This window comes from Pseudopodoces humilis, chromosome 19 (assembly GCF_049639895.1).
Source record: "Pseudopodoces humilis isolate 2021_Gansu_Grassland_sample_001 chromosome 19, ASM4963989v1, whole genome shotgun sequence".
NCBI classification, from domain to species: Eukaryota; Metazoa; Chordata; class Aves; order Passeriformes; family Paridae; genus Pseudopodoces; species Pseudopodoces humilis.
This window is the reverse complement of record NC_142218.1, coordinates 9,329,243-9,352,508: the sequence shown is the minus strand read 5'-3', so window position 1 is coordinate 9,352,508 and position 23,266 is coordinate 9,329,243.

Genomic DNA, 23,266 nt, shown 5'->3' with positions numbered 1-23,266 from the left:
TTGCTAGTTTTTAAATGAGCGTGAGTCGTATATTAATTAGCATGCGGCTCATGGGCCTCTGATGTTCAAGGTGAGACCATGGAGTGCTCTCTGATGTGGAAAGAGGGGAACTGAGGCACTGCAAGGTTCCAGCAGTGCTACCAGTTTGCTCCCTGGCTCTCTGAAGGTCCTAAAGGTGTAGGGTAGATCAGAGTACACAAACCACAACCTGGAGCAGGGAGGGACAGCATCACTTCCCACAACTGCTGTTGTGGGGAACACTGGGAGTTGCTTCTCATGGATAGCCCAAAACCCCCAAAAAATCAGCCTCATTGCATCAATGGCTCTAATGATTATTTCTTGCTCTTGAAGGCAGCATTGTAACAAAGGTGGGCATTACTGGATAAATAGCATCAAACTAGGCATTTACATCTGATTTACCTCTCCTAGCATGGTTATTCCTAAGACTTGCATAGCTTTATTAGATCTATATTCATATGTATTAATAATAACAATTGTACTTGCAATTAATTTTAAAGCCCACCATCAATCTTTCTTAGAATTCAATCTGATGCACAGCCAGAGGGAAGGGACGTGTGCACTGAATTCCATTTTAACCCCTTCCTTTTTTTGTTTCCCAACACTGGATTTATGGTGGATAATAAACCACGCTTGCAGGCCAGACCTGAAGAGTTAAATTTTCCATCTCAGGGAGATAGGACACCATCAAACCCTAAAATATCAATATGTGGACAGAGGAGAACAATGCGCTCCTCCCTCACGTGACCGATGTTACTGGTGGAATTAGGAATTAACGACAAGATTAAAGCCACCATTTTAATTTCTCAGACAAAGCTGGTTATCTGGACAGCCATCGTAAGCAGGTGGCCAGCTCGCCAGGTCTCATGGACACAAGGGCCAGTATGATGCAAAGTGGACTGGGAGGTAATAATTCAGCAGATAACCCCTGACACACTCATTCAGTTGCTAATTCACCCTGCGTGCAGGAGCTGTAACCAGCGTTTAAAGATGCGTTATGATATTTAAAGCCTAATTTATTCTCTTTATTAAAAATGATATCAAACAATATTTCACTCTCCCTTTTGGTGAAGATTAACTGTTTATGATCCTTGTGTATTATGTGGGGCCATAACCATTACTCACATCAGCGGTTTGGCTGAGGCCCTTTTAGATTAATTGTCTGGTGGTTGTTTGTTAAAGCACAGGAGGTGTCGTGGAAGAAAACAGCCTCAGTGCTGAATCAACTTGAGCCAAGTATTCAAAAACATCTACTTGAGCTTGGTTATTTATAATGACCTTCATATTTTGATGCTTTTTAGCACAGTAGAGATATATTTTCGAATCAGACTACAGAAGATTTATTGTCAGATTTATTTAACACCCACTTTTCCTCAACTGGATTCTTTCTAAAAGCATATATTGATCACTAGCTAAGCACCTATACTTCCCAGGTATCTCAGTGTTCAGGAACTTATAAGATGCATCACTGGTGTGAGCAGGTTATGAATACTGTGTCCAAGTACCATCTGAATCCCTCCACCAAGCCCTGGATGAGCCACTGGGTATTAATGTTTCCAGCTTCCCTGGGGAATGGATTTATTTTTTTCTGCTCTGGACTGTGGCACATTTTTTCAAGCATCTTTTTGCCTTGCACAGAAAGGAAGCTTCACATCATCTATTTTATCCTACAAAGACCAGTGCTGATCCTCTAGGTGCTCCACAGCTCCCCTGAACTAGCCCAGTTGAAAGGAATGATAAAGGCCATATAAATATGTGTGAAGTACAATTGCAGTGGCCGGGAATTTCTAAAGAAATAAAACTATTAATTTTAGCTGCTTGTAGCTAATGAAGTATCATTAAGGCAGGTCACTCCTGTTAAGGAGGTGAAGTTGGAAATAACACAATGGAATTAATGCAGAAATAGTAAAGAACTACCTTTTTGAAAAGCAATGAAGAGACATGAAGGGACATTATAAAGCAAGGTATCACTATCTGCAAGGGTTAAAAAAGCTCAGCCTCCCCCAAACTTTCTATGAAACAGAAGTAGAGCGTTAATGGAACAGCACTTCAATACAATACAATACAATAACATGGAGCTGTGAGTGGAAGAGACATTCAGGCTCCAATTGAGACCCAGCCACAGGAGCTGTAAGAGCCCTCTTTGGGCTCTCTTTGGCTTGATGCTGGTCTCCAGGATTCCAGGGATCACTTCCAGCCGCACTTAGGATTTGATGGCACCACAACAGTTAAGACTGCATCTCACATCCCACGCCTCTTCATTCATTTGTACCTCCAGATATTCTAAATTTTAACCCACTGAGAGTGCTTTGATTTTTCTGCCTGCCATAAAAACCCATCAGCTCCAGAGGGATTCTGCTGGCTCGTCATAAAAGGCGCAGATGTGAGGAGGACCCCGCGAGCGGCAGAGCCGGCCCTGCAGGAGCTCCCATCCCCATCCCGTGCTCCTGCAGGCCTGGAACAGCTCCACCAATTCCAGGAGGCTGCACTGGTGCTGCAGGGAGCAGAATTTGGGCCACTGACTGGAAACAGTAGGATTGTATGTGGAGTTTTTTGCTGTAAAGCTAAGGTGGAAGCAAATAGCTCTTTCAGCTCCATGCTTCTGTGGAACTGCATGGATTTATACCTGCAGAGCACCTCTGGTGTCCCTTGGCCTAAAGGGGCTCCTAACTCAGAGTGAGGGAAAACAGGCAAGCAAATGAGATAGCAAACAAAGTCCTTTCCATCTTTCATCAGTCTCCTCATGCCACAGAGCTTCATTTTCTTCTCAGTGAGAGGAAGGCCAGTCAGAAATAGTTCATAGAACCACAGAAAAGTTTGGTTTGGAAGGGACATTAAAGATCATTTTGTTCCAACTCCTTGCCATAGGCAGGGTCACCTTCCACTAGACCAGATTGCTCAAACCTGGCCTTGAACCCTTCCAGGGGCATCCACAACTTGCCTGGGCTACATGTTCTAGTGACCCACTACACTCACAGGGAAGAATTTGTTCTTAACTTCTAATCTAAATCCCTCCTCTTTTAGTTTAAAACCATTCCCCCTTGTCCTATCATTATCTGCCAGTGTTAAAGTTCATGTAGCTCTATATAACAAACCCCATGTTAGTAATGGTAAATTTGAATATGTATTATACCCCTTCAGGCTTATTCTTTTAACCTCCCTTCCCATTTTGTCCTCCCAACTGTGTGCATGCAGCTACCTGGGCACACAAAGCCACCTGCACTCCCTTTTAGCTGCCCCTTAGGACAGTTAAATCACCCAGAAGAGCAGCTGCCTCCCTCCTGGTGCTGCAGAAGGGACCAAACAAAAGCAGTTGCTCATTTCATGCAAGTAGAAATTTGATGGCAGGAATGTCAGGAGATTGTTTGACACGAGGAGAATAAAATAAATCCCTCCTGCTCCCCACCTCTAAAGAAAGGAGAGATTGAGCTGGAGTTCCTGGGACCAAGGGGCAAAGTGCTGGAGTTGGGAATTTGGTCCTGGGACTCTGAGCTTCCATTCCACATCAATGACATAGGGACAACTGCACTTTCATGAGAGTATGACAGCTTATCTTGGAGAAGGACTGAGATAAATAGATTAAAACTGTGCTAGTGGAGAGCCACAGAGAAGAGGGTCATGCGACAGCCTATTCAGACAGTTCCTATTATTAATATGTAAAGCTGTCATACTTCATAAGATCACATCCAATGTAATCAAGAGGATTTAGTTCACTAATATAGCAGCAGTCACACTAGATAAGATTGCTTATAGGGATAAGAGTGTACATTTGTTACTCCATTTTAATTAAAAACAACCTTAATAAAAGGTTGCAATGATAAACTGATAAGCAATTGTGTCTCCCCTTCTCCCCGTAGGTTACCATGCAAAACTCATATTGCAATTAGAAACCTCCCCTAAGACACCATGGGACATACATCAATGTTGGCTCAGCAGCAGAGAGTTACTGGTCACCCCACTTTGTATGTTCAATTGCTGCTAACTAGATTTTTCTCCCCCCACCTCGATTCACAAATTATATTGCCAGACAAGGAACAACCCAGAGTGAATTTATTTAACACATCCTGGTGTTATGACTAAGTGGGAAGAAAATCCTCTCTCTGAAGAAAACTAATTGAAAATGGAAGTAATTCCAGAAAGACAGCCCTGCTGCACGTTCTCCCTCAAAAAGGAGCGGCTCTCCCAGTGGTAGCACGGCTACACATTCCCCCTTGTCAGCTGAGGTGTTAAATCCCCTTTTTGGGAGATGAATGATAAAATGGTGTGATCCAGAGCTCCAGCCTGGTTGGATGAGAGGTGCATGTCGATTTATACAACAGAGTATATACGTTCTTGTAGCAGCATGAAGAGCATGCTGCTATTGAAATTTCAGATCATTTTGCAGCTGCAAACTATAATAGCAGTAATAATAAACCAGAAGCTGTGCTATCCATTAAAAAGAACCCCAGACACTCGAGCATGTTTGTTTTGCCTCTGATTTTAAACATTCAGCACCAGCTGAACTTCTTGTTCACGACTCATTAAAAATGTCCTGCATCTTTTCATACACACAGGCTGCCCAGAGATGAGTGCACAGGGTGGGAGGAGGGACAAAAGCCAAGCCCTCCCCTGGGTGAGGTTAGATGGCTCTCTCCACCTTGCTGGGCCTCAGGTGCTCAGAGGACAGGATGGAGGCGGTGGTGCCTTACATGGCAGATGTTTTCCTGCTGATAAATCCTGTAAAAAGTTTAGAGAGGAGCTGGTTTGGGGACAAGCAGGCACAGAAACTGGCTGGTGGTGTGTTGGTGTCCTGCTGAAGGCAGCTGTGAACATTGTGTAGGTGCAGTGCCAGTCCTGCAGCACAGGGACAGGCTCAGAGCTCCTGTGTAGGCCACACTCAACAGTCCTGAAACCCTTTCTGCAGTGTCAGACAGAGAAATGTTTTGTTTCAGGTCACAAGTGCTGCTGTGCTGGATGCAATAGTGAACTTTTGCTTTAGAGAGCCTCCCAGAGCTGAGTGGGATGTGGGTTTACAGGTTTGTCCACAAAGCCAAGCCCAAGGAACCTGGGCTGCCCGTGCCCTCAGCACAGTGTGGATCTGCAGCTTTAATGGAAGGGTTTCACCACCTCACAAGATCTCACAATCATTTAACTTCATTACTCAGGCTGTGAGCAAGAGCAAGATCTTTTCCTGATCCTGTTCTTTGCAATGATGGACAATTAACTGAGTATGGTCAACCAAAAAGCTACACTGGGTTCTGTGACCCTGAAAACAGCACTAAATCTCTCTAAGAAGATAGAAACATTTATTTATCAATAATATTCTCTTGCTTAGCTTCTTTTTTTTTTTAATTGTGCCAAATTAACACAATAATGGCAATGTTGATTTTTTTTATCTCTACTTTTCAGTGAATATGAATGCCCAACTCTGGCAGGGCTTAACTTTGTGTATGAAGAGGGAAAAAAACCCGCTGGTAAATATGTTGTTACTGATTTAAAAATCTATTTGTTCAGTAATTTCTGCTGGAGCCATCATTATCTTGCCAAAGCAGCTGTTGGAATATTAACTAGACACAGCAGTAACAAGTGGAATATAATTAGCACTCCTTGTTCCAGTGAATTTTCAGTTTTAACTAGGAACAATTTGCAATGAATCTCTGTGCTGTTGTAATTAACTTAACTAATGCACCACACATACCAACGACTGTACTGAGTACTGTAGGAAATCACCGAGGGTGCTGCGGGTGGGGCAGAGCTGTTGCCTAATTCTGGCCAGCTATTACATTCCAAGGATATCCCTCCTTGCTTTGCAGTGCCTTGTCTGCAATTAAAGACTCACAGCCTATATTTGTGAAACCATAAAAATGAAATTACAAGGGGATACTGATGCCTCACGCTTGGGTTTTTTTTTGGGGGTGTATTTTTACAGCATGTGCTTTTAATACACTAATAGTTTCCCAAGCATTGAGACTAAAATGGTGAGGGCAGAAACATATGCATCAAAGTGAGCTTTCCCAAGGAAAGCTGCTTCAGCAGCCCCATCCCGCATGGTTAATGTACCATTTCACTTTTACTGCCCCAAGGAGCTCCTTGTAGCCACTGGCATAAGCCAGAGCAGCCAGAGAGGCTGCTGGTAATTAAATGAATCACTGCCACTGCTCTGGTGTCCAGCAACACTCCAGCCCAACATTCTCTGGGGCTCACCTACCCTCTTTACCAACTTATTTCTTCCAGCTGCACCTCTCTCACTTGATTTTACCCTGGAGATTGGCCTGAAACCCCAGTTCTGCAGTATTTTTGTGATGGGCAAATTCTTCATGGGGTTTTGTCAGACCTCACTAAGCTCTTGCCAACATCAATTGGGGTTGAACCCCATGCCCTGCATCCAAGCACTTCTCCAGAGACTCCATCACCTTCAGGCTACAGGAGTTGTGTTGTCCTTGTTGAAGTAAAACTCTCAAGGAATTGGCAGCAAACACAGAAATTGTTTTTGTGCTGTCCTTGTCTTGTAATCTTTGGAAGTTTCACCGTTGTGTAAGGTGTCCCAGCAATTAAGATGTTGTTAAATGCTTGGGAGGCTCTGGCTAGAGCTGGAGCCTTGCTATTTCCTGTTGCCCTTGTCTGCTAGAAAGTCCAGCCTTGCTGGTGGGGGAAACCTGTCCCTACACAATTTCACCCATGGAAGAGACTCCAGCACAAGGCATGTCCTCTGAGTGGACCTAAAGGGAGAAGAGCACAGCCAGTGTCAATTCCACCTGAAAACGCTTTTATTTGCCTCTTCCATGGTCAATTTTTCAATCTGGTCTAATACAACCTCCTGCACCTGTGTACATGTGACTAAAAGTACAGTTAAGGCCAAAGCATTCTGAAGATGATCAAGATGTTCCTTGTAGAATATCACCTCACAATACTCTCCAGACTTCAGCTCCTGGAAAGGTGCTGGGGGACACTCTCAGCTTTCCAGCTTTATTACAAAAGGGTAAGTTGCTCCCTAGACCTTACAAACTATTCCAAAATCTGTCCCAAAACAAACTGGCTGAAAGCAAATAAAAGAAACTCAAAACTTCTGGAATTTTTTCATGTTGGAGACATAAGACATTTTCTGGAGAATGGCCTGAGCTGCATCTTCACTCACAGGTGTGTCTGTGCTTCTTCACCCTTGTAAGAAGCAGTGAGAAGTATTAATCAGTGAGAAATATTAAAAAGTCATGTATTTGAACTTTTGTACAGAATAAACCCCTGAAAATTCAACCACATCAGTGAAAGAATCAGCACTTCAGCACTGTCACCTCTGGCACTGCCACCCAGGGCTGGATCAGCCCCACATCAGCCTCTGTGGAAGATGGCATGTAAATTAAAGGGGTTTAAACCTCTCTTTTATGGTCTTTTTTAAAGGAAATAGTATTTTCCAAAAGTCAACTTTGAATGAGAAATGTTCACAATATATCAGTTTCTAAATTTTTCATGCCAAAGTCTCATTTTACTCCGAACCCCTGAGGAGCAAAGGTGGGGGGAAGCAAAGCTGAAATATTTTTGCATAAATTTCTTAAGCTTCTTTCCACTAAAATTTCACACACAAATAACTCATTTTTTGTTAATCCTAGTCCACCCTTTTTCCCTGAATAGCTGTCTCTTCTTCTTCTTTTTATTATTATCATCATCTTACATTTGTCCTACCTCTTATGGCAGTATCAGCAATCAGAGCCTTTATTGCATTTCAGTTCCTATGACTGATCTCATAAGAATTCTCCTGCAATAAGGACCAGTGTGTGGTTGTAGGATTCTTGAATCAGGGCAGCAAGCAGATCACAGAAGAGTCACATTGGTCTAGCAGTTTTTCTTTAAATACTTGGTGTGCTAGGAAGAGGAAACAAATTTAAAAACCATGACAGCATAAAAATAAAACAGGAAATCGAAAAAATAAAATAATAAATAAGAAATCTGCTATTTTTACAAGCAATTGGAGTGCTACAAATAGCAAGCCAAGCTGATACTTAGTCACCAATATGGAGAATAAAGATTAGAAGGAAGCGAGAAATGGGGTGGGGACTGTAAAGAGCCGCTTCCCTGTCTATAAATATTCTCTCTTGCCTGTGTTTCTGCAACAGAAGGGAGTTTGGAGATGTTCCATGCTTTGAACACCTTCATCACAGCCTTGCAGACAGGAAGGTGTGTGATGATGGGCTCTGTCAAAGCCTCCAGCACCCCAGGAAAGGTGAGCCAGGGGAGCAGCAGCTCCGCAGACACCGTCACAGCCTCGCTGAACCAGGTGTGAGCTCCCAAACCCCCGCAAACCCCCACAGCCCAAAACCACGCTGAGAAAACGCCTTTGCTGGCTCGGGAGACATCGTCAGAGGAGGCAGCAAAGGGAAAATTTATTAAGTCATGCTGTTGCAAAACACAGTTCTTGACATCTAACTCCTGAAAGGCGAGCGAGGTGGGCTCCTTGCACGTGCTCTGGAAAGCATCACTTCATGCTCCCTTGTCTTTTCCCATTAAGATCCCACACGCGTGGCTATTCATCCCCTCAGCACACAGCAGCCAGATTGTTTGCTGAAATGATAGATGAAAAATTCATTCTGTTTCTGAGGGTGTTTAAACATTCAGTGCAGGAGTGTCACTGGCTGCTGGGCAGCCAGCTTAGCAGTGGCTCCGCAGCTCGGAGTCTCTGAGGTTTGGGCTGAAAATTCCAGCTCTTATCCATGGTCAAATAAAATCATCAAAAATTTGACTCAGATTATTTTTCCCCTTTGTTCTCAATAAAGGGTTTTTGGTTTATAGATCCATCCACACTGCAGCAATTTACAATTTTTTCTCCTGGGCTTGACCATGGCTGTTGTAATGAAAATCTTTGGGTCCAAAGGGAAACACCTCTCTGCGTTTGCATGTGTGTGTGTACACATACACATATTATTTTGAAAACTGAATTGACAGATACCCCTATGAGATCACGTTTGCAGGCTGAATTTCTGACCCTATTTTTTGCCTACATGACTAAATCAAGACATTTATGCTACGGAGGCAAAAGATTTGAATATCTCACCCGTCCCCACCCATACATGCTTGTACACACACAAAGCCAAGGCAGAAAATCACATTGCTTTCTCAGCAGATCCATATTCCACCCCTGCAAAAATAGTGTAATCTATTTCCTCTGTAGCTGGAATTCACGATTATCAGGGATGCTGTGGCGGTGTCATGAAATCAGCTGAGCCTCTTTTAATGGCATTTTCACATATGACTTTTTTTATTCTTCTTGCCTTATGTTTTTAACCATCTCACACGAGGACTTTAAAACACCCACATACCCTGACAGAGAAACAGCCAATGCTCTCCTCTGTTGTCAGCCATGGCTGTCTGAGGCCAAAAGAAAGAGGTCACCCATAATAATGTCAACCATCACCATGGTATCTGAGCACCATTTGATTTAAAGAATGGTCTAAGAGCCTATGGAAAATGTAGAGGCAGCAAAGGCAAAGCACTCAGAGTAACTTCAGAAATAATTGCAATGCAATTAAGATGTGCCACCAAAATGAATATTTCAGAGCAGAGTTCATCTGCGGAGAGGTTGCCTGCATTAGAAAAGTTAAAGACATTCAGGCTTGATTAGGTTCTCACATGAAACTCAGCAGCCAAACACAGAAATCAATGAATTTGTATCTGTAAAAATCCTCTGTGGCAAAAAAAATCTGCTGCAGAAGGTTCTAACTCTGCCCATCAGCAGCCCCAAAGCCTCTGACCTTACTGGATGCCCAGCACTGCTCAGGCTCAAGCTCTGAAGCTGAAATATTGCTGGACAGGGCAAGGAAAGGAGGGACAATGGAGCTGCCACATTTTTGGAACAGGGTTTTCACATGTGTCTTTGCATCTGCAGCAGGCAACAACTTCATGCTGGCCCCTTCAAGTGTCACTATTTAAATGCACATGGGAAAGCGTACTGGGAAAGATCTCCGTGAGTCCACTTCTTTCCAATGTCTCACCTGGAAAATGCTGTTATTTGTGCTAAAAAATAAAGAAAGAAGGGATTTCCAACCCTGATAGTTTTCTCCCCACCCAGCACCGGGCAGGGTGCACTCTGCTTTCACCAAATGAACAGCCCCAAGAGAAGCCAGCTGCCTCCAGTAAGGACAGGTTTAAAATTAAAATTAAACATGTTTTGCTTAAATGCTTAATATTTGAATGTTTTGGTGAAGGGGATCAGCTCTGGCAGCCCAGAGGGTTCAGTCCCGAAACACACAGAAGGATTATGGGCATGAGTTAAAAACCCACAGAAATCTCTTTGGAGAAGCACAGGGGAGCAGCTTTTGGAGGCTGCTTTTCCCAGAACCACACCAGAGCTCTCTGCAGCAGTTGTGAGCAAAGAAGGAGCTGTTTATCTACTGGAGGTGATGATTTATTTTCTAGAGGGCAGGTGCAACTCTAGGGTAGACTATTTTGGTCATTAATGCAGGTTTAGCAGGCACCATTACACATTGAGCCTTGCTGGTAAGAAGTTGTAAATATATTTAAAATTCTCATGACTGAAAACCAGGGACAAGGCTCCCTTTGCCAGGCTCTGGTCCAAGCTGAAGGTGAATACAAGCACAGGGCAGCTGTGTTGCCTTTTTATGATCCCCACTGTACAGTAGGTTTTGATGTTTATTATGAAATATTATGATTTAAGTGGCTAGAGTAGTTCATGAAAAATGACCCCTGTAAACGCTGCCTGGGAAACTGGATTCAGCAAATTAGCACATTCCTTAACATGATCCTCCTCGTTGTGCATTGTGTGTTAACTTAAATGTGCCTAAATGGACAGTTCAGGAGCCTATACATAAAGTCTGTACATGATTATCCTATTAAGGACTATTATTGGAGTGGTTTAGTCTTGTGCTGTATCATTTATGCAAATGAGAGAAAATCTGAAGTTACTGTTACTTTTAGACAAAGTGCAAATAAGCTTTTCACTGCATATTAATGAATTGCTAATACCCGGCTCTTCTGCACCCATCTTTATGCAGATTACAGTAATACTGTTTGCACAGTTGTAGCATTTCAACTTTTTCATTTGGAAGCACCTAGACTAAGATTTAAAAACAAACCCAAACTCTGTACCCTGCAAGTTAAAGCAATCAAAAATCCAAATAGAACTCCTGCAGAAATTTAAAATTGAAGCTGCAGACTTGGTGAACGTGTTTGACTGTAATTTGTGTTGAATCGTTCAAAACTAAATATTACAAGTTCGTCATAAAACTTAGCAGATCCAAACTGCAGATCAAGAAAGCAATGAAGAACAGGCTGAAATCCATCCATATTTGAGGTGTTTCTTAATTTTAAGCAGATTTAATTCCCACTAATTGCAGAGATGTTTCTATATATATTTCAGTGCCTCCCTGAAGGAAACATTTTCTTGATTCAGGACTTGAAAGAACACATCCCAGCTCTGGACCTAATCATGAAACCTTAACTCATAGAAGCAACTGCTGTGATAAGAGACCCCTTATTTCTGGGCAAGTTCTTCAGATATCAAAGACAAAACTTCAAAGAAAACTAAATGCTCACTAGATCCAATAGGAAGAGCATGAGGTCCACAGAGAAAAACAGCACTGATAAATGTGATCAATAATGACTGTAACTTAAGTTTTATCTCTGTTGAAAACAAGGAACTACTTCCAACTGTTAAGAAAGGTGGGAAGAAATATATACACACTATTTCAGAGAAGTGATAATGTGTTACGTGGCTTAGCTCCACAGTCATTAGTAAAAGTTATCCTCATAAAACCATCTGGTCCATATCTACAACATTACATTTGAATAAATATTAGAAAAATGAAAATCAGTCATTGAGGAAGAAAGAAGTTGTTCTGGAAATGACATTTAGGGCAAAACAAAGGGAGAAAATTCTGGCCAAAAGACACCTTTCTTCCAGGTTCCTTCCAACCCAACCCTATGATTCCCAGCAGGTGATCCCCTGGAATTGCAGAGGGGTTGTTTCTCTGCAAGAGTCTCTGAATCCAGATTTGCGACAGCAAACACAGCTGGTGGCACCAGACTGGTGTTTAGGTTCAGTTTCTGGTACTTTCAGCACTGGTTGCTTTTCCTTCCTCCCTCAAAGAAGACAGCAATATTTGATAATATTCCTCTGTGAAATCCTGATCTTCTTACAGAGGGCTGCATTCAGATGGGAACACTAAATAAGTTTTGGGTGGGTTTTGCCATTAAGAAGAAAGTTTACATTCATGGTTACAGAGTAGAAAAACTGAATTTCCAAGAGCTCCTATCTTCCAGGGACTCACACACAAACAAGCATTCCTTTCTTTTGCAGCCACCCAACTAAATATAGATTATCATGTTTGAAAGGGAAGAATCTGGCTACAAAACAATCTGAGGACTTAGACATCAATAGTCTGTGGTTTTCCATTACCACCATTCATGTTTACATCACCCCAGGGCTGGCAAAGAGCAGCAGCGACCACAACTCAGCCAAGCAAGCAAGGTGAGATGCCGGGTGCTCCATCCCCATTTCCTGTGTCCTGAAATCCTCAGCAGTTCCTATTTACCCTGGATCATCACAACTGATTCCCAGCCATTACCAGCTCTTCAGTAAATAACACGTATTCTGTCTAAATGCATAACATACAAATGCTCAAATACATAATTAATGCGGGTTTACCCTTGAGAGCTGTTGTTGGTCTCTGAGGTAAGTAATAGGTCTTTTATTGTTTAGACTTAAAGATCTCTTGAGCCTCTTTTAAGGACGTGCTTTGAGCAGCTAAGGGAAGAAAAAAAAAGAGAATTCTGCACAGGAAATCTATAGGTGAGTCCATTGGCAAAGAGCCAAAGCTATTCTTCTGTTCTGCTTTGCTCTGGCAGGTCTCATAGAAGACTGAACAACAAAACTGCCTGCAAGACAGACTGAACAACAAAGCCTCTTGCAGGAGACAAGGGTTTGAGTAAAGGATGAAGGTGCAGGTTTGACTGCACCTTAAAGAGGACCTTGTCCAGCTGCTGCCCTCCCATGAGCTGGCTGGAGTTTGCAGAAGGACTCACAAACATCTTCACAAACAGGGAGAGAACTCAGAGACCAGCATGAGAGGAGGGTGTCTTTCAACCAACAGCAACAAATGTAAGGGCATTTCTATTCGTTTGACAATTATTAGGAGCATTCAAGACCTTCACCATTGTGATTTGGAGAGGTTACAACTGAAATTCCTCTGTGGCACCTGGGCAAACTGTCTCTATGCAGCTCTGTGAAGCCATGGTGACCATGTCCAGCTGGGCTGGGTAGCCACATCCAGCAGGAGAACACGGGGTGAATCCATGCTTGGTATGCTCAGGAATGGCTCCTGAACACAATCCTAAAAGCTCCACACTGGTGATTGTGGTATTCCATAAAAGCACTCATGCCATCCCATCAGTCTGTAGATGTGCAACATTTTCATTTCTTATGTGCATAAACAGTTAACATCCCCTATTTTTGATGTGGAACAGAGCCTGTCCAGTGCAGAGACATCATGGCTGTGCCCATTCACACTGCACTCACTGCTGGTGAGCTTCTCCTTTACAGGGTTTAGTGATTCTAAAAGACCCTTTCAGCCTAAAGGAATAGATTTTAGCTCAGCCTGCCTTAACCAGAGCTGTGCAGGGACAGGTGTGTGTGCACCACACCAACCCTGGGCTCTCAGCATGGCCCAGGAGATCCAGGCACACCGTTCAGAATCATTTCAATCTCTGTTGAAGGCTACACCATGGTTTGGGAATAGTGTTTGCAAACATGGGCATGCAGGGCTGATTCCAGCTCTCACCATGGGCCTGTGCAGTAATTTCCACTGGTATTAATGAATTTACAAGAGAACATCAATGGGGAATGTACCCAAAGTACTTAATTTAGGAACATATATGAACAGCAATGCTGCTACAAACACGGGACACAAATGGAATTCAGGCCTTTCCAACACTGTAACAATTCTGAGGAGGTCAATGACTATTTTCATATACAGACAGTGCTTGCTTTTGTATTTCCTTTTATAAATGATCAAATTAAATTTGCACTGTTACTTCATTTGGGGTCTCCCTCCTTTTATGTTTAAAACACAATATTATTATAGACTTACTTCATGGGTAGAGTAACTAAGAACAATACAAGCATCATAATGAAAAAGATGTGCAGCATTTTACACTGCATAATAAATGTGTGTCCATATCAATGTAAAACATACAAATGGCAATAATTTAACACTGAATATTTTTCTGCCTTTAATTAAAATAAACTAATAAAGATTTCAGAGATGCATTTGCTTTAATAGAATGCAGAGTTATAATTGGTGACCTATTTTAAGCAATTTAATTTCCCATGACCTGTTTTCCAAATTAACATAGTAATAGAAGAATGTTTATTGTGTTTGGGAATATAAGTTTCTCCTTCAAAGATGTCATATGCCTTTGTGATTTGATTTAAAGGTGTGTTCTTTTATTAAAATGTTCATATAAAGAGCTTGTAAATTATGTAAATGTTTCTTTTTATGGCATTTAATAAGTCTAGAATTTTAAATCAAAGCACAATCAAAGAAAATAAACAAGGACATATTGAAGATTCAGAAGATCACTTTAAAAAAAGCATATCAGCTAGGTCGTACCAAATTCATTTGAATCTCCTTTTTCTTACAGCGTTCATAAGAATACTTTTCCCAGCTATTTTATTGCATTCTTGTTTGTATATACACATAAACACACCCAGGCACAAAATTATGTATTTTACACACATGAGCTCAATCTGCAGCTGTTTGGAGATGGCTCTTTTTGGAATCTCATTAAACTCTCGTGGCATTGTGTGCTAAGGGCTGATTAGGCATTATTTAAAAAAAAAAAAAATAAAAATTCCCTTGTGTGATTTTGAGGCACCTGAATTATTCACAAGTTGCACAGGGGGCCCATTTATTTCCTGGGCCTGATGCTTCTGCACCAGCTGAATGCAGCAAAGAGCAAGTTCAATCCTCTCTTACAACACAGTCCAAGCCCAACAGTTGGGGCTGAGTTTTAAATATTAAATCCTCACCTTTAAAGAATAATGCCCAGATGACTTGCAGATGGATTTGTTGAAAATAATTCCTTTTTTTATCAACCGATTTTAGAGAGTATTTTTATTTTCTTCTGGTCCTTCTTCAGCCTGATAAAATAGCCTGATAAAATGATAAACTGAAATGCTTCAGAAAAGGGGAATTCACATGAGGTGAGGGTGCTGCAGAGATCTGGGAAAGCCTCTGTGCCCCTCTTGTTCAGAGCAGCTGACACCTCTCCCCAGGTAAGCAGCCCAACACCACCATCATGCAAAGATGTGTCCTGCACATGTTACACTGCTGGTAATCCTGCTTTTCATTACGGGATTATGGAGCAATGGTTTTCAGGGCTTCCAAAGAACTCCAGTTTGTTTGGTGCAGGAGGAATGACCCAAGATTAAGGCAAAGGTACTAAAAAACCAGGAAAAAGCATTTATTGTCTTCTCAAGCACACTGCAGATGGAAGCACATCCCTAGGCCACAGAGAGTGGGGGAATTGTGTCAAGGTGTTTATGCAGGATTAATGAAATATGCCACCTCTGTAAAAAAACAGTTCTAATATTTGCTATTTTAATTATTTTGTCACATTGAAAACTTGCAGATAGACTTCTTTTACTGGAGGGTTCCTTTCTTATATTTAAATAGGGCTACTCATGACTCAAATATATAAATGCACCTATAATACACCTAAGTGCACATTTTGGTGCTCATATGTATACATATATTGATGTATACACCCCCATAACTGTGCACACACCACAGTTGTGCCATACCCAATCCAGTCACTGCCCAGATAAAGTCTCATTCACTCCCACGCTGAAAAGATGAGAGAGGAAAAAACCCTCCACAGAACCGGCTCTTTAATGTGCCAGGGATGCTCTCTGCCCCAAAACCTCTCCTGCTCTCCAAACCATCTCCAAATCACCTGTGAATCGTTCGGGACAGCAAAGGCACATGCTTAACAAGAGGGAGCGCTCCTCACGGTGGTGTTGGTAACTATGCAGAGGAGCCCAGTGAGTTTAACAGGGGGTCAAGTGCTTGGCTGGACCTTGGGGTGAGGAGCAGGACATCAGCACCCAGGCAGATGACAGCCTCCTCCTCCAGCTCGTCCCAAACAGCCACGTGGCATCATTTCAGCAGCACAACCCCACCGCCGAGGAGATGCTCTGTAACAGCTTGTTACAGCCCCATCTGTTAGGAATTTACAGCTAATGTATCTTACAGCATGGGTTTTTATAGGTAAGAGAGAAGCGTTTGGCCTGGTTAGGAGATCTCTGCGTGGCTCTGTTCGTGATTTTGCTGCCTGACACGCTGGGTTTAGTATTTTGGGGAATTGGTATTAAAAATATCAATGATTCATCCATCATTGATAAACACCATGGGATCTTCAATAAACCCGCTTCAGCAGCAGTATCTTTATATATGTATATATAGACAGACGAATTTGTGTCCCACATGCGTTTCAAGCACGAGTCCCTCAGAGCAGTCCAAGCTATAAGGTACTTTATGCTCAGATCCAAGCTTTGTGCCAAGACAGTTTAAACCATGAGATCCATGAAAGTGCAAGGCCTGAGGGCTGATGGAATTAGGGTGCCCAGCAGGACCCTCAGACAGCTGATGCTGTCCAGGCTCCTGGTAGCATGGAGAAGAAAAGGTCAAGTCCCTCAATCTAAGAAGTTTTCAAGCTGTTTCTGTTACGTTATTTGCTTTTTACAGCCTTGTTAAAGCACCTGAGAGCTGGAGGCTCTGCCAGGAAGACTCAGAGAGAATGAGTGAAATGGTTTAGGGTGGAGAAAGCACAACCAAATCAGCCTTTAACTCCAAAGACTAAGGCTAACAGAGTTCTGCTTTACATCTACCCATGGAGTTGAAGCCCCCCCTGCATCCAGGTCCCTAAAGCACCCCCAATCTCAGGGTTAGATACATCCCATAGCCCCAGGAGGTGCACACAGCCCACACAACGAGCACACAGGGACAGGAGCTCTCATGGTTTACCCCGTGTGAGATGAGTGTGAGTGCTTCACCACTGAGGAGATGCAGCGTGTCCTCCCTGCTCCAGTCACCCCAGCAACCCTTGTCAGAGAGCAGGAGAAATGGGGAGAGAAAGCACTAAAATAGACAATAAAGAGAACACTTCAGAAACCTGTCCAAAGGGGATCTTTGAAAAGCATTGATTTCTGAGCTTCAGGAGAGGAAAAGGAAGAGAAAAATAATTCAAGGGAAAAAATAGCAGCCCTCAAAACACAGGCTTCTAGCTGCCTAAATTTCCTATTGCCTTCAGGAGCAGCAGCCCGGGTTCACTGGGGCTTAATGTTTGTGCTGCTGGATCTGACCCCAGTGTGTGCTTCACCAGGGCACCGCTCCAACACAAAATCAGCCCAAACTACCATCACATTTTCGGCTGCTCTAACATCACTTCCAACCCTGGGGCAAATCTGGCTCCAGATTTTTCTCCATCCGCTGACAGAAGCAGCCCCGCGTGGAAGCAAAAAACCCGGGCCCTCCATTTCCTTTCTACTTTATTTTCCAAGGCTCTGAACCCAAGGCGGGAGGAGGGGAATATCTGCAGATCTCTGCGTGTCTTCTTTATTCGGGGGGTAACAAGGAGAAGTGTTTTGCTGCTCGGAGGGTGCCCAGTCAGTGATCTGAGCAGCGAGTTACATAACGCTGCCGAGGGGATGACAGACAGCCGGGCTTTGCAGGGCGAGCACATCAAAGTGCCCCGGTGACGACACGAACCACGCGAACACAGCTTGAGTGCGCTCGCTGTCGCTCCAAAAGGCGTCCTCGTGCCAGCCTGCCTCGCTTTAATCTGTGCAACCAGCTCATCTCGCCCTCAGGATCCCCCCTCCGAGCGCTGATGCTTTTCTGGGCTGTCTTCTTGCCTTTAGGTGACTGCTGGTCCAACACCCCACACCATCACCGACCTCTCAGGTCGCCTCTTCTTCCCTCAGTCTCACCCTGTTTCCACTCCTCTGTTCCTCCTCCAGCCCAGCAGCAAAAATACTGCTGAAATATATCATTTTGGGTCCTATATAGGACAAAAAAATTTACTTCTGTGGTTACCAGCTTGGAATATACACATAGCTCTGCCTTGACCTTATGTGCCCTTGGTTAAAGGGATGTTCCATTATTAATCCAGCTTAGAGCTGGATTAACTTTTAAAGATACAAAAATGCCACAAGCCAAGGAAGGTGATATATTTTTGGCTGGTCGGAGCTGGCAGACTGCCGGGCAGGGTTAGCAAGCATCTAGAGCTTAGGAGAGGTGCTTTTAGATACAAATCCTGATGAAAAAAACCAGCCAAACCACCCTAAAATAAATTATGTAATCAAGTGACAGCCAGCAGGTCATGCAGGACAGTTAACATCCCCCAGATATATTTGTACTCTATGAGAAATTCCCATTACAGATTGAATCTGCCCAGTCTGGAAAGCAGAATCACATTCCCACCTGACAACAGGGATTTTGAAAGGGGAGGGATGAGAAAAAAGTAATTCCAAAGAGGAACAAAAAACATGCTGAGAGAAAAACATTTAATGTCTGCTCCAAAGCCTACAAAAAACTGATGTCAAGGGGAGGTTTTTGTTTTCCTCCTTTCCATAGACATCGGACCGTGTCCCTCCCTGGAGGACAGTTTCCAAATGTGGCTGCTCTAATGAAGCATTGAGAATCTGCATTTGGAGGCTGAAAATTCACAGTGATTGCAGCCCCCCAGGTAGGGACTCTGCCTCATTTGCTGTTTGACTGAACCGAACACTGGGTGGGCATTCCTGGAAATGAGACCTGACTAGCAGGAACATGACCAGGAAGAGAGAAGAGTGATGGTTGTGAAATGTGGATTTTTGCATGCACCTGCACAAAGAGAGCTGAAATACCAACCTAAGATACCCCCTCATATTTTAAATCAGGTACTCAGACTTGTAAACACCCTTAGAATATTAACTTACGCATCAACTGAAAGATGGATTTTAACATATCCTTGAAAACAAACTCTGAAATACTTTTAATGAGTGCCTCACACGGAGCTCTGCACATCCATACCCATGGACTGCTGCTGGCTGCAAATACACATCCATTGTGCTTGCTCCCCTCGCTGCCTGGAGAAGGGATTTATGAGCAGGATACCTGCTTTTGACGAGCATTCCAGTGAGGAGCTGAGCAGAAAGGGAGAGAGATGATGTTACAGCACATCTCTTCAGATACCAAATAAACCAGGAACTGTTGAGCTGCTACTGTTTTGCTCATTGCAATAAAGTTCCTTGTTCAGCACAAAAAGGAGGTGATTCTGGCTGGTTTATCTCTATTACCATGTATCAAACATGTATAAGCAAAAATAGTCAGATAATGAGAAAAATTACCTTTGAATAAGCATCACATAAAAGGAAATGGTTAAGATCTGCCATGAATTATTCAAGCAGCTCCAAATATAAATTGCCACAAATAGCAAGACAAGATTTTTTGCCTTTCTGTGTGTTGCACATGTCCTGCAACAACCCAAACAGCACATTCCACTTTGGAAGCTGCATACGGAGAATTGCATCGCCTCGAGGAAATCCAATGGGAGGCAACAGTACACAGGACAGATTATGCTTTTCCTCGCCTTACAGCTTGCATATATGTATGTTCTAAACCATTTTGTGCAACTAGGAGCTTTCAGCACATTATGCCCCTGTTGAAAGCCCACTACTACACCCAGAGGGTTTCACAGAAAATACTGCAGCTGAGGGGAAGCCTGGGTCCCTCAGCTGGAAATTAGGGCTGTGGAGCTACAAGGGAACCCAGGCTCCGGGATAATTAAGAGTGATTCTTCACTAAAATGGCAATTTTGTTACTGCAGTACTGACAGTTATTTAGATGCACGTGGAAATAAAAAAATACTGGCTGGTGGCTAACTAAACCTGTGTAAATCTGTTTGTACCAGCAGGGCTGCAGCACGCAGGTCAAACATCAGATTTGGTGTGGGGGTGGTGGCACTTAGGCTTGCCTGCCTTTTCTAGGACACAGCAGGCAAAGGACAGTGGTAATCTGCACTTGTGCTTGTCTGAGGCTGCAGGGAACAGAGCTCCTCTCCTCTGACTTTGGTCACTGTGTAACACCTCTGACGCCTGATCAAATTAAACAGATCGAAGGCAGAGGCGCATCCTCATGTGACCTGTGAGAGCCCGGATCAGCCCCTCTCTGCATCCACAGGATTCTGCATCCTCCCTCCTACTCAGCTCCCTCCTTCACCCTTCCCCTCAGCCTCTCCTTTTCTTTAAAAATTTGGGTCACCTTGCTTACACTGGCACAGATTTGCCCAATGAAAATTGCTTTTGTGCAGTCCCCCAGGGTAGGAATAAAGTGGGGATTGATGCTACAGGGAGACAGGCGGCTCTCAGTGCACAGAAATTCAGTTCTCTCTGTCTGGGGGGAATATAGAGATAAGCATTTATATTATTTTTTTCTTCAGAATATTCCAAAGTTCAGAATATTCCAAATATGCAATCTGCAGAAATGCATTGCTTTTCTTAAATGCTCAGAGGAAAACAGAAGTCTTTGCTTTTGGAATCCTTATTTTTTTTTTTTATTTTTACCCTTCATTAAAAAACAAAACAAAACAAAACAAAACAAGAAAACAACACATTTTCTGCTGCTTTGAAAGCAGCACACATTTGTTATGCCCACTGCTTGAGAGTCTCTCTGCCTTGCCCAAGGAGCATGTGCCTAGCTCGAGTCCCCACGGTGAGTGGCAGAATCTGCCATATGGAGGTCACCTTGTCCAGGTCCATAAATAGCTCTTTTTCCTAAGCAGGGAAGGGAAGGAGCTAGTGAGAGTAATGAAAGAGGAGGCTAGCTCACATCCGTGGCACTGATTGGTGCCAGGGTTACAGCACGCAGAGACTTGTCATGCCAGCAGCAGTGATACCGTCAATCTGCAGGCACAGAAGTCACCTCCTTCCACCATGGAAACATGTGCCAGCCAGATTTTCATTTCAGCTTTCACACAGGGGTTTGGATGCCTTTCAGGAGTGGAGAACAGATACTTGTGGAAAGGTGTCCTTGGGGAGACAGCAGCAGGCCCCAGGCAAAGGGATTTGTTGCTTAAGGACACGGGTGGGGGGCTGCCAGGTGGGTCCCACGCTGTGGGTCAGGGCACGGAGGGGGTTTGATGAGCAGCACCATCCAACACCCCCCCACTGCTGCTGAGAGCTCTGTGAAGGCACAGGCATGAAATGATTCAGGTACAGTGACAAAACCACAGTCATTCAGCCCCCCAGTTTGTGGCAAGGACTCCTCTTCCATGCACTGACAACTGGAGATGGAAAGATTAAGAACTGCACCTTGTGCAATGAACCTTTTTGTATTCAGCTTTCAAGATACCAACGACTACGAAAAACGCTACAGCAAAACCACCTGATAGCCAACAAGGTGCTCAGCTAGCACTAAGTAATTGATACCTTCATTTAAAAACAGACTGGAACGTGTCAGCCAGAACGTCGTGTCAGAATGACTTTCACAGACCAGAAAGCACACTGAGGTGTTTGCACTGCAACATCCTGGGGAGCAAAGGGAAATTAAGGAAAACATTGCAAAAAATTATATTCCCAGGTAAATCATAAGAAATCTAAAGGAGGGTAGAATGCAAAGAGGAGATAAAATAATTTTTTCTTTGATTCTAATTAAAAATTGTTTTAGAGTGCAAACACCTGAAGTCTGAACTAGCACCTCCCTCTTTTTGCCTCAAAACATTTAGCTGATAAGTCATATCGAGATGTGAGGTTAAGGAGGAGGCAGAAGCATCAATCTTGATGCACTCAGATTGTAACTTTTTTAGAGAGTTACACCTGGTAGTAGGGAGGTTGTAACCCAGCCGTTAACACCCCTTTGTCAGGGTGATGCCAGTGCCCTGCTCTCCGTCCTGCTCCAAAGATCCCCTCCCATTTGTCAACATAGGAAGGAAAGAGCACTTATCCCTCCACGACATCTTTTTGCATCCCACAGGCTGCAAATCCCTGGTTTGATCTTGTTCAGTGTGGAACATCTGACATGCCTGTGATGGGGAAGCTTTAACCGCTCTCATTGCTTCTTATGATACCCATGACTATAGGATTGGATAAAAGGGATGAACAGATGGATGGATCACGTATACACACTGCAGAGCCTTTATCCTTCGCTAGGTGTTGGTTTAAGTGATGCACAGTATTTTTAAATAGCCTCTTCTCTTTTTCCTTTCCCCTTCACAAGTTTTCCTCTCATGTTCCTCCCCTTGGCAGTCTCTTCCCCCCTCTCCCATATAAACACTTTGAGCTCAAGTTTTGATACATAAAAAAACACCCAACCATGAAGCAGCCCTAAGCCAATGTTTCCTTTGTCCTTGCTCTTTAAAAGCTGTAGTTGCTGCTCAGATGAGGTAACGGGCCCCATAACACAAGAAGTATGTTTTTCAGAACTTAATGTCCTCTGCCACAGATGTCGTCTCTGCCAGAGGCTTATTAACACCTCAGAAGAGCAAAGCCCTGCCCACAAAGGGAAGGGAATCTAAAGAAGATACACAAACAAAGGAGGTGAATGTTAAAAGCAGCTAATGAGGAGGAAAAAAACCCTCCACCTTCCCATCACGGCACTTCAGAACAAGTAGCATTGCCAAGCACTAAAAACCTGGGGATTAAAGAGACAATTTAGGAAGACTTGATGTGGGGAATGGAAATCTCCTGGAAGACATTAAAAGAACACAGAAGATCAGCACATGTGTTTGGGGAAAAGAAGAACCACCTAGAAAAAAATATGTATGTATGTATGTACATGGACAACTTTGCCAGGACTAACAGAAAAACTATTAAGAAATAATCAGGCACATTTATTTCCTATAAAGAAAATTCAAATTTGAAGGGAAATTGAAACCGGGGGACATGCACACAGGTTTCATTACCAAAAAAGATGTACATTCAAAGGAACTAACTGAAAAAGTTGTTTGTTTATCAACCTTTCTCCTTAAACCAGTCCTCTCAGAAACACCAAGAAGCACTCAAATAAAATATCTACTTCACTGACTTGTCTTTCCTGCTCTGGAAATGCTATGTGCCGTTTTTCAAATTATTTTTATTCCCCCCACTGATGCACTTGTCCCCCCTTTTTGCTTTCCAGTACTCCAAGGCATTCCAGGGGCACTCAAGTGCCTCTGCCAAGGTGTTCAAAGGCATCCCATGGGGCTCTCACCACCTCATTCACTGGGATGGAGATTTCTTCCCTTT